The 12,945-nt window shown below is 42.8% G+C and overlaps 1 non-coding gene across 1 annotated transcript; it reads left to right on the forward strand.

The window, feature by feature from the left end:
- The first annotated feature begins 11,680 nt into the window (after positions 1 to 11,680).
- Positions 11,681 to 11,762, forward strand: TRNAS-CGA (transfer RNA serine (anticodon CGA)). The gene has a single exon. It is a non-coding gene; the product is annotated as a tRNA-Ser (tRNA).
- Positions 11,763 to 12,945: the final 1,183 nt, after the last annotated feature.

The following is a 12,945-nucleotide window of genomic DNA, read 5'->3' on the forward strand; positions in this document are numbered from 1 at the left end:
TCTGCTTGACAGGGATATTCAAATTATGGAGGGGGATGTTTTGAGATAAGGTTTGAAAGGTACATTAGAATTTGCTTTCTGATGGCCTTAAATTCATTGACAAGGAGAGAAGGGGCTTTCAGAGGGAGGCGGATTTTTTTGTTTGCAAAAGAAGAGAATGGGAATAATGGGTAATCTGTTCTGAGTCCCTCTATCACTCTGGAGTTGTCTAGGATGATCTTGGCCATGAATCTGCAGTATAAAGTGGAAGCTGTGAACCTTAGCCCCCGTCATGCTTTCTGGATGTATGCATTGATTAGTTCCCTGGCCTGCCCTTCCAGGAAATATTTGGACGTGGAGATGGTGCTCAGCTCACACACACAAACTGTTTACTTGCTAATTTGCTTCCTGTCGGCCGTGACAATCTGGCAAAACTGAGGCTCTCGATGACCCAATTCTGAACTTTTCTGTGGTTGAGACTAATCCTTAATCCAGTTGCCTTCTCTTTCACCCCATCCCTACCCTGGTCCCCAAACAAGAAAGTTGCAAAGGCAAGTCTTCACTGTCATTCCTTTCTGCCATTTTTTTTGCTGGTGGGTGTCTTTCCTTGTGCTTGATAGCATGTGGTGCAATGATTTGGGGGGTTCTTTAGTTTCTTTTCCTTCACCCTTTTTTATTTATTCTCCTTTAAGCTCCTCTTCTTTTTTTTTTTCTTTCCTCTCTTTTTTTGCTTTTTTTCCTGATGATTAGTTTCCTTGATGATGGAAGAGCAGCTGGTGAGAAATATGACTTTTGCTTGGGCCTCAGATCTCTACAAAGGGAGGCTCTGGGAAGAGAATTTTGCTCCAGCCTCCAGGCCTCTGATCAGAGGGATAGAAGAATCTGAGGGTACTGATTAGATGTGAGGACCAAAGCTGGTGCAATCTCTTTAATCAGGAGCTCTTCCAGGGGAGATGGGAAAGAGAGGGAAAGGATGATGGGAGCTCAAATCCAGGAGATTGAATTAGTGAGAAATGAATTTCCTAGTCCCACCCTGATCTGAACCTAGCATGGAAACAATATGGAGATATGAAGAGAAAGTGGTCTCCATTGAGATCACCTGTGCCTTATTCTCCATTGGGCAGATGGGCAGGAAGACAGGAAGGCAGTTATTTCTCTGAGGATATAAAGATAGTATGTCCAAAGGCCGATGGCAGTGGTTATAGCTGTGTAGCTACAAGGAAATATCTCTACCTGTGTGGGTCACAATTTCCTCATTTGGAAAGTGAGGATCATGGACTTTTCTTGGTATTCTCACAGGATAGTTGTGATGAAACTACAACAACCAAAACTTTGTGTACTTTGAAGTGCTTTGGAGAGGTGTGAGCAAGTTATTATACCAAACTCAAAATCAGAATAATCAGTTCTGCTGCCTGCAGGAAGCTTTAGGGCAGTCAGAGAGTCTGAAAGCTGAACAGGACCCAGTAAAAGCTCCCACTATCATTTTTGTTCCCCATCTCTCTTCTCCATAAGAAGGTAGAGGGAGAGCTGTAGACCTCAAAGAAAATGTATCACAACCTTAAGCCAGATACCAATTTTGTCTTCTGTGAGTCCTGTGTGTCATGGCAGGTACTGTCTGCTGGTCAGCAAGGGCTTCCTATTGCTCAGACAAGCAGTGGGGACACAAAGAAAACCATAAACATGGTTCCTCTTCTAAAGCTCACTTTCTTCAGGAGAGAGACAACTTCCATAAATTGCACACAAATAGTGTAAATAGTCTAGGTCTCGCCATGACCCGGGCCTGCCAGCGGCACCCCCTTCCCACTTATCTTTCTCCCCTCACTACCTCCTCCTTCTCCTCCCCCTCCTTCCTTTCCTGCCTAATATTGCTTGGATGAAGTAAATGAATTCATGACCACTCTGCTTCTCCCATTCCCGGAGGCAGCTGTAAATTTTAATGGCCTGGTGGTTAGAAAAAAAAAACAGGGAGGCAAGCGTTAGACCTCTTAGGCCGTCAGGAAATTTCACATCCTCGATACTTGAATCATAGAATCACTGAATTGGAGGGGATCTCAGAAGCATGCAGTCCAACCAGGACTTCAACAATGTCCCCAACACAATAACCTGACAAAGCGCTCCCCGAAGACTTCGATGGAATACCTCCAAGGAGGGGGAAGCTTTGATCTTCCAAAGTTACCTCACTATTTGGGGGCACTTCTGAGTGTTAGAAGGTTTTCTCTTCCTTTAATTGGTTCATTCATGGTGCATATTTCCACTCTCCCACGCCAAGGTGGTTTTCAGTGTCCCGCTGAGTCAGTCTGAACCCTCATTGCTAAGAGTACATAAACTAACAGAGGTCAAGTGGTCCCAAACTTTGGCACAGGCGGTTTTGGACGAGAAAGCCATTGCCAAGAGGACCCAAGGACAAGCATAATGTGTTTTAAAAAGCTTTCCGATCTCCATGACCGAAGCCAAGAATTGTCTCTTCAGGCTGCCTCTCTCCTCCCCCTCCTTTTGGGCCTCACTTGTAAAATCCCTGGCAAGACTTGAAAGGATGTGTGTGAAGGGGGGTACCCCCCCAAAAGGACCAAACAAGTGACCTGGTTTTTCACTTGGCTGATAGGCCAAACTCACAAGCAAATATTTAGAGCCCTAAGTACTCTAGCAGCTCAGGGGTCTGGTTCCTATCAAGAATGCCTCTTGTTGTGGAACAATGGAAGTAAAAGGGGCACCACCCAGCCACATGCAAGGGTCAATTGGCCTAAAATGAATGTGAGGGCCCTGAGCAGTTCTCACCTCATGCTGCCTGAAAGGCAGGAAACCACCTTAAAAGCTTTTAGATCTGAGCTGGGGTGGGGAGGGTTGTCATATGGTCTAAGCCCCTCATGTTGCAGATGAAGAAACTGAGGAGGGACCTTGAACATTTAATGGGGAGAGCCTTTCTTTTATGAGTAAAGAACCCGAGGTTCCAAGTGATCTTACCTAAGGCTCCTCAAGTACAGCCAGGACAAATCTGAGCTCTTAACAGTGGCAGTCAAAGTGCATAGAGCATTGGACCTGGAATCTGAAAGACCCGAATTCAAATTCTGATCCAGACATGTACCATTTGAGTGACCTTGGACAAAGTCACTTAACTATTCTCAGCCTCAGTTTCCTTTTCTATAAAATGGAAATTATAATAGTGCATATTTCACAGGGTTCAAATAAGGTGAGATATGCAAAGCATTTTCCAAATCTAAAGCTCCATAGAAATACTAGTTACTAGTTTTTGTTGTTTTTTTGTTGTTATAACCTCTGTCATGGGGCTCTCACTCCAAAATTCAGGACGATAACCTCTCTCTAATTACAACTTGAACATCAGCTAGGTCCCAAGAAAAATGACCCTGCTGTACTAAATTAATATCATCTGTCAAGCACGTTGGATGTTGCTATTGTTCAATCATTGCAATCATGTCCAACTTTTCATGATCCAGTTGGGGTTTTCTTGGTAAAGACACTGGAGTGGTTTGCCATTTGGTTTTCCTGCTTATTTTATAGATGAGAAAACTGAGACAGACAGGGTTGAATGACTTGCCCAGAGTCATACAGCTAGTACATATCTGAGGCCAGATTTGAAGTCAGGAAGATGAGTCTTCCAGGCTCAGTCTTCTATCCCTTTCACCAGCACAGAACACTTCAGTGTATATGACAAACTTTACAGATATTTTCTCCTTTGGGCCCCACAACAACAGCTCCGAGAAGTAGAGACTAGAAATATTATTTCCCCATTTTGTGAATGAAGAGATTGACACTCAGAGAAGTGAAGTGAAGTCTCATAGTAAGGAATACGAAAAGCAAGATTGAGCATGTAATTTAACACAGGTTTTTCTGCCTCCTAACCCATCACTGCTCACTGCACCACTTCTGACTCCATTTAACAGCCTTTAAGCTGGTGATCTATGAGGAAGGGGCTGGTCTTGGAGTCAGGAAGATCCTGCTTTCAGATTCCACCTCAGATCTCTTAGCTATATTCTCACAGAGCATGTCTCTGAGGCTAATCATCTGCAAAGTGAGGATAATAATGTTACCTGCCTCTAGCAGCCCTTTTCACCATCTTCTGAATTATCCTTTTCAGAGACAGAGTTAAAAGAAAAGTGATTTAACTATGACAAGTGATCGTCTTATTTTTTATATTAAATATATATATGTGTGTATATATATATATATATATTATACACACACACACACATATATGCAGATGGATACTACTGCATAGGTCAATAACATGATTTTTTTTTTTGCAATTGTATAAAAGTATTAGGAAATAAAGTCACTTTTTGTAGAATCACCAAAAGCATTCTGGGAACATCTCAGGTAACAGGTCAATATGACCAACATTTATGTCATCCCATTCCATCACAGTTTTTATTTCTTTGGTGAGGTCTCTATATTTTGAGATCCTTTCATTTCATGTATCTTGCAGAATAAAAGCAATTGTCATGGCTACATGGCTAAAAAAAACTATCCTTAAAATTTTATGCATCAATATTATATTTAATTATGAACAATTCTGACTATTTATTTACTTTTAGGATATTTTATCATCTTTATTTGCAGTCAAAAGATTGGTGATATGTTTTGCTTATGAAAACTAATTATCCTCTGATATATAATCCTAGCTTCTAGATCATGTTTCAAAGTTATTCAGTTGGTATTAACTTTTTTCAACCGAAAGTGATGCATTATACAGTCTCTATTTTTTCCTTGCATAATTTTCATTGTGTATTGAGTTCAGGTTCCTTCCTGATAACTCTTCCATAATTATGATCTTGAATTACTATTGGTCCTGAATTGTTATCATAAATCATTTTTAAAAATTCTAGAAATAAACTTACATGTCTTGGTTGTTGGTCCAGTGCTTCTTTGGTTATATGTTATTGGTTGACTCAATATGTATATCATTCAGGAGTGGGTAGAGTTTTGGATTCCACTCTTGCATAATTACCATTTATTTTTTGTAGCTATTTGGCCATATCCAACTCTTTGTGACCTCTTTTGGGGTTTTCTTGGGATAGACATTGGAATGATTTTCCATTTCCCTCTCCAAATCATTTTTGCATATGAGGAAACTAAGGCAAACAGAGTGAAGTGACAGGGTCACACAGACAGTAAGTGTCTGAGGCTATATTTGAATTTAGGAAGATGACTTGTTCTGACTCCAGGATTGGCACTCTCTCATTGTCCTTTTCCATTTCATAGGTTCCTCCATATAAATCAGCTGTAGTTACATTCACCAGTTCTGGATACCTATTGTCAACTTTTATTATCCTTGGTGGAATGCTATCAGCATATTCTAAAATTACTTCGGCAAATATCATGATGATGATTATGATAATAGCCATGATAATAAATTTTCTTTTGAGCAAGGTTTATGCTTTGGTAATTGGGTGCAACCATGATTTCATATCAATGCAGCACTAGCCTTCCATACTTCTTCATCCTCACATTTCTTAAAGAAAGGAAAAACTTACCACAAAACCATTTCTTTAAAAATAACCAGCAAAATTCCAATTCAAAGGCAGGTGGGTGACAGAGTAAATAGAATGCTGGGCCTGAAGTTAGGGAGACTCCTCTTCATGAGTTTAAATCTGGACCCAGGTACTTCTTAGCTGGATGACCCTAATTCTGTTTGCCTCAGTTTCCTCATGTGCAAGATGAGCTGAAGTAGGTAATGGCAAACCATTCTGAATCAACTGAACCTTGACCACCACAATTTTTGGAAAATGAAATGCCTTGCTTTTTGGGAAAGGGCTTTTTGATGTGGTAATAGTCTCAAGTCAGTTGGCTTCATGCGCATCTTCCCCTCTGGAGCCAGACTAAAACAAGCTCCAAGCCCAGGAGACCCCTCCTAGCTCACAACACTCACATCCTCATGTGTCCCCTCTCTGGTGCACTCACACACATGTGTAAGGCTTCATAGAACAAAAAGTCATAGAAACTGAGTCCAAATCCCAGCTCTTCTACTTAATTCCTGTCATCTCATTTCTCCAGGTCCCAGTTTCTTCATGTATCAAAAAACCATTTGGAGCTAACATCCTTTCCAGCTCTCATGTTCCATTCCTATGATTTTCCAGACTGGTCCTTAAGAGCAACTTCTTGTCCCACTTTTGCCAGAGCTCCCACTTTTGACATTTTGCCCAGTTAGGGGTACTTGCTTTGTCCTGAACCTCATCCCTTCTCCTGCTTGATTCCCCACTCTGGTGACAGGAATGCATTTGCAAAATGGCAGACGGGTGATTTAAAGTCTAGTCAGTGAGCATTTATCAAGTATCTCCTATGTACTAAGAGCTAAAAACAGCTTTTGTTATCAAGAAGCTCCCAGTCTAATAGGGAATAGAAGTTGCTAACAACTACATACAAACAATACGTAGGCAGGGAAAACTGGAGATAAACTTGCACAAAGTGCAAGCAATTGCCAGGAACCTAGAAGAGCTTCTTGGGGAAAGTGGGACTTTAACTGAAACTTGAAGGGAGCCAAGGAAGCTCAGAGGTGAAGAGAATTTCCAACTTAAGGAAGAGCCAGAGGGAAAGCTGGAGATGCCAGATGAAGGATCCTGGGCAAGGAACAGCAAAGATTATCTAGCACAACAGGTACTAGGTAAGATGAGGCCAGTCATGAGAGCTCTAGAACCAGAGATCATTTCAGACAAAATGCCGAAGGTAACAGGGAGCAGTCTAGAGGCATAAAATGCAGCGCCTTCATGAGCACATTTGGTAAAATGTTTAAGCCGAAGAAATACTCTAACTAACCATCTGTATTTGTTAAACAGACATGGCATTTACAGCGTGCTAGACACAGGGAAAAAGTGCTCTTTGCTTCTTCTATCGAAATGCAAGGCAAGTCACTAACAAACAAGATGGGGAGAAAGGAGGAGTGGGGGGTGCTCTGAAATATCGAGCTTTTCTTGAAGTATGACCATGTTCTTCCCCAGGGAAGTATTTTGAAGGAAGTTATGAGGAAGCAAGAATATGTTTTTACAACAAAAGTGGCTAAGGTTACAGTTGTACTACAGGCCCCCAGTAGCAAGGTGCCACTAGGACCCAAATTAAGCTTTCTCAGAGCATAATGAGCTCAGGCTTTGTTTTTGTTTAGGTAGCATTAGTTATATTTGAAACAGGGTGAGAGCATGATTTCAATATTAAGATTTACCAAAAATATTAAGAATTAGTTCATCCTAGAAAATGGAGTTCAAACTTTCTAATAAACTTAAAAAACATGGAATTATTTTTCTCTAGGATATAAGATATTGAACTCTTCAGGTGACGTTTTTACTGTTAGAACCACATAGACCAAGAGAAGCAGATGGAGAGCAGTTAGCTGACTAATTATTAGATTACATGCATATAAAATAAAAGCTTGCAGCAGATCTCTGACTGCATAGTGCATCGATTACCTTTTTTTAAAAATGGATACAATCTTAGGATGAAATTGGGTCTCAAATTAGCAGGGAAAGGAAAACAGATTCTACTACTGTCAAGAGGCTGACTGGTTCATTTGTTCACAAGGTAATCACAGAACAATTGGTCATAGATATATAGAAAGTAAGATCTGGACAGGATATTAGGAGTCATTTGGCTTAATCCTTTTGTTTTTCTTATCAGAAAACGGAGGCAGAAAGAGATCATGTGATCTGCCCAAGATCATGCAACTGGAATTAAAGCCCAAATGTCTTGAATCCTTGGACTCTTCTGTGTCAATTTCACCATACTTCTTTTCAATTGCAAAACTGATCCTCGATGAACCCCCATTAAAGTCCCTTTGTGGGTGTGTGTTCTGGGGTTCTCAAATCTATATCAGCAAGCTACATGTTCTAGTATACTGTTCAAGAAAGAAAGAGTTGGGGTGTGAATATGTGTGTATTTGAGTGTGTGTATATATTTGTGTGTGGAGGGAGGTGTCGGTGTGTGAGAGTGTGTATGTTCCAAATTTGCCCAGGTCCTGAGGAATATTTGCCCCTTTACCCTCTTGCCCACTGGGATGAAACTGAACAAGTCTAAATTCTTTTTCCTATGTCAATCCTTTTAAAAAATCCAAGTCCGTTTTTATAGTACCCAAAGCTTTCTCTTCTCTGAGTTTGATTTATTCAGTACATCCTCATAGAGCATGAACTAAAAGTCCTTCCTTTTCTGCATTGTCCTCTCTCCTTTTGGGGGTTCAGTTGAACAACATCTTTCTTAAAATGTGGCCCCTCAACATGGATGTCGTCTTCCCCTCACAGTGTAAGCTCTTGGAGGGCAAGGACGGTCTTGCTTTGTGACTTTGCATGCCCAGGGCTTAATCCTAGCATGGCAATGCATTGTGAATGTTTAATAAATTACCTTTTTATTCACTTCATTTAATCCCCTTCAGTTTTATCCCACAATTTATCAATGTCTAGTCAGATTCTGCCATGTGGAGAAGGAATTCAGAATGGTTATCTTGGTAAAGAGAAGAATGAGGGTATCAAAGGATCATGATACAGTTACCACAGTAACAGAGACACTGGAAGACTTTTTTTTTAAGGAGGTACTTCTCCAATGACCCTTAATCTCATTTTATAGTCAGCAACCTTATTAGCTTCCTAAGGTTCTGTTACCTTTTGAACCTTGTGCTCAGATAATGAGAGAATGGGAAAAGATGGCCTAGAAGATCCTTTCTAAATTAGTCATTTGGCCATTCCAGCACCCCTCGGTGGAATACGGAGTCCACCATTATGGCCATAACTCTATGAAGTTGGACAAGGTGAGGAAATGGAGACTAGCCCTGTGCTCAAGAAGCTGACAATCAAATGAAAATACTTTTTCTTGCCCCTTTCCTTAAGTAACCCTTAGAAAATAGGTCTCTGGCTACACTGGGGAAGAGGGAAGTAATAATAAAATACAATTTTTGAACTTGCTATTTTCTCTAACTCTTGGGAGACTCCAGATCTGCCTCCTCCTTTCCCCTCCCCCCTGTATCTTCATGAATTGATTAAAACAATACCCTTGGAGGCATCTGTTTATTTTCTCTCCCTTAACTCTCACCAAGCCCAGAGTGGTGACTCATTCTTTCTGATGTGAAGCAAAGAGTGAGGGGAAGAGGAGCCTGGCACTGCTGCTTGAATTGGGTCCTTGAACAAATATTTTAATGAGAAATAAATCTTGCTTCCCTTGCAAGAAATTTGCATGCTTTTAGAGAGCAAAATAGAAACATCCTGCTGGGGGAAAAATCTATCCCAGTAGTTTCCAGCTAAAATCAAGTCCCTTCAGCCCTTACTTTTGCAACCCCCAAGACCTTTAGGCTAGAGAAGAGTTGTTTCCTTTAATGAGAAAGGGTACCCACCAGGACCCCAAGGAACCTCAGCTAAAGGGAGGATGGGTTCAGAGACAGATCTTTGACAATAACAGGGAGAAGGGCCATTTGCTTCAGATTTTCATATCTGAGAGCCACAGATGCTTAATCTCTCCCCATTGTCTCTCAAAATCTTATCTTTTAAGGAGCATTTGAAAAAATCTGAGAAAGACATTCTCACTGAGGTTTATAGCCTGGCTGCCCTTTGCTACATTAACTCCTCCCTTAAATCTGCCTTTAAAAAAAGCCCACTAGTGTATATTTAAGGAGTAGCAACAGATCTGAAGGGGAGATGAGAGGTGCAGCAGGTAAAGCCCAGCCTTGTCAGTTGGCTTCAGACCAAGGCATTGATTAAAGTTTGAAAGCAAGACAAGTAATGCTTTTATTAAGCACCTAGAAACTAAGGGGTGTTGAGACAGGAGCAGAAGACTCTGGGCTTAGAGTGTAAAATGCATGCTTTTTGTAAATAAGAGGACCTGGAATCCTATTCTTCCACTGATGTTTACTGACAGTGGACAAATCACACCACTTTGGGTATCAAGTTTTTTTTTTTTTTCATCTGTCAACTGGAGGTTGGGTAAAATAAGCTTTAAGGTGACTTCTAGCTCCAAATCTCAAGATTCTATAGATATGTGCGACCCAGACCAGGAAAGGAGGTTCTGGGAGATGGAATCTCTTCCAGTCCAAGGGGAAAGGTGTTACGTAAATAGGGAGATAGAGTATTTACTGGGAAAGAAAGCGGGGGAGGATGGTCCAGGGCTAAGAAGTGAAGGGAAGACCTGGCTGGAAGCAAGGCCAGGTAAGAACTCACCTATCAGAACCCTGAGATGTTATTGGTAAAGGTTAAGTTTCCATTGGGGAAGAGGCACAGAAACAGAAAGCCAACATAACTGCCTGATGCATTCTGAAATGAAATCCAATTAGGGAGTGCCTCCCAATTTCAAAAGGACTTGTGTGTTTATTAGAATATGGAAGGGTCCAGATTTGTATACAAGTCCTCTTTTTCTAAATCTAGCATTGCCTACCCCCTTCTTATCCCATGTACCCAAGGGATCAGCTCCTTATTCCTTCCTTAGTCCATCAGTTCCTACCACTTCGGTTTGAACTTCCATCACTTTTTGCCAGATTATTTGAACAACTTGATGTTCCTGAGAGCGGTCTACTCCATTCTAGCCTGGGGTTGATAGTTTGAGAAAATATGAGAGTCCAGGGGCTTGATATTAACCTGGAAACTGAGAAGGTTTAAATTGAAGGGAAGATTGAAGGATAGGAGATTAGTATCTGAGGAATTTCAGAGTATTGGATTCAAAAGGCTGGATCCTTGTGGCTGATGACAGACTGGAGACTAGGACCATCCCTGTGTAGGCCTAGGGGCAAAGCAACGCCAGGCTTTCCTTGACTTAGTGAAGGAGAAAATTCATTAATCAACCAGAAAAGTCCCCGAGTTCAGCGAGTCAGGATGGAAACCCAATTCTCCGGGCACTAATACATGTTTGCTTCTAGTCCCAATGCCATCGATGCTTCCTTAGACAAGCCCGTGGTCCAATTCTCTCCAAACCTGGACAATCCAAGCTGATTTGGGATCTAGGCTTGGATCCTGGCTGACTCTGAGATCTCAGGCAAGTCCCTAAGTCAATCAATGACCATGTATTAAAGCGGCTGACGGGTCAGACACTTCTCAATGCTGAGTGTACAAAGACAAAAGTTATTCAGTTCAGTCTTCTTGAATCCTTTTTTTTTTTTATAATAAAATGGAGTTAAGAATAATTGACAGCTCGGGAGCAGTGGATCGAGCACTGAACCTGGAGTCAGGAAGGTGGATTTCAAGTCCAGCCTCAGACAATTGCTAGAAGCTGTGGGACCCTGAGCGAGTCCCGTAATTATCTGTTTCCATTTCCTCATCAGTAAAAGGAGGGGTAGCCCCTGCCCTATAGAGTCATTGCGAGGATCAAACAAGCTATTTGTAAAGTGCTTTGCAAACCTTAAAGCACTAGAGAAATGCTCCGTCGTTTTATTTCTCTTGCTGTAAATCTTTAAATATAGAGACACCATCAGCATCAGCATCATTATTTTCTTCTTGTGTGAATGGAAGCTTTGGACCTCCCGTGTTCCCCCGGGCACTTCTCCCTCGCCACCGGCCCGTGCTCGCTCCCTCCCTCCAGCAGCCGCTGCGGACCCCGCTTTAGACAATCGCAGTGCATCCCACCATCGCTTCCACTGGGCAGCCCGGGCTCTTGGGAGGGCGTTACGTGATATAGACCGTCGCCCGCATCGGCTGCAGACCAGACGCCCTCCAGCTCTATATCCCGGTGGCCGATTTTTTAAGCATCCCAAGGCCACCGTTTCTCTTGCTCGGCGACTGCAGGTTCAGGAGCTGTGATGGCCGAGTGGTTAAGGCGTTGGACTCGAAATCTAATGGGGGCTCCCTGCGCAGGTTCGAATCCTGCTCACAGCGACGGAGTTTTTACTTTGTAGCATCTTAAACGAGATGGTAATTAATTAGAAAACCCTTGTAGCTCATTATCGGAAAACTCAGAAACAATTCGTCCGCTCACCACCCTACGAAACTGCAATTGGGCCGGTTACGTGGGAATTGTGGGTGCCGAAATGAAGCTTCGGTGAGCCAGCCTTCCCGAATGGCAGACGCGGTGAGGGTGTCTGGGGTGGGAAGGGAAGGACGGAGATGTGCCCGGGAGAAGGTTGCCAGGCAAATACAGAGTCTTGGATTGGGGAAACCGGAATTATGAGAACTAGGCTTGGGGCTGAAGTGCTTAAGATCCCAAAGACTCAAAGTTCTGTCTAGTCTGGCCCGGTATTCACCGAGATGCGTGAGACAGTGGGTGCGCATTTCCTAACCCTAACCTTTACACTCCGCTGCGCTCAAGCTCTGGAAGTCACTTTGTGGCTCTCGGCCTTAGTTTTCCTGACTGTAAAGGGGAAGCAATCTGTGGGCCGGTTCTAATCCCGTAGGGAAGGGAACGCTTTCAAACTGGGAGGTGGCTATGGAAATGGGAGCTCTGGCAATTGCGGCGGAGGAGAAGGGGAAGCTATCTGGATGAGCCTCAATGTGGTCCTTTAAATGGAGGCCAGGTGTTATCTTTTCGAGGGGAGGGAGGGAGGAGAGAGAGAGAGAGAGAGAGAGAGAGAGAGAAGAGAGAGAGAGAGAGAGAGAGAGAGAGAGAGAGAGAGAGAGAGAGAGAGAGAGAGAAAGGGACAAATGGGGAAAGCGAGAGGAGAAGAGAGGGGAGGGGAGAGGAGGAGACAGGAGGGATGAGAGAAGAGTGGAAAAAAGGAAGAGGAAGAGAAGGAAGGTTAGAGGAGGTGAGGGAGAGAAAGGGGAGCGGAGGAAAGGGGCGAAATGGAGAAGGGAGGGGAGAGAAAAGAAAGGAGGGAACGGGGGTAAGGGAAGGGAGAGACCTTTCCCCCTACAGCTGAATTTAAGGTAGGCACCGGTTAAATGCCTGGCTTTTTGTGATAGGGGATCCTAAGAAAGCGCTGTCGGAGGCTCCAGCCCTCAAAGAAGGGAACAAAATGCCCTTATGTTTGCCAAATTTCGATAAGGTAATTTCGGGGTGTAGGGATGGGGAGAGGTCCTAATGGCTGCGGCTCAGCAAAGGCTCCAAGGCTGGAGTCTCGAA

Source organism: Antechinus flavipes, chromosome 4 (genome assembly GCF_016432865.1).
Source record: "Antechinus flavipes isolate AdamAnt ecotype Samford, QLD, Australia chromosome 4, AdamAnt_v2, whole genome shotgun sequence".
Classification (NCBI taxonomy): Eukaryota; Metazoa; Chordata; class Mammalia; order Dasyuromorphia; family Dasyuridae; genus Antechinus; species Antechinus flavipes.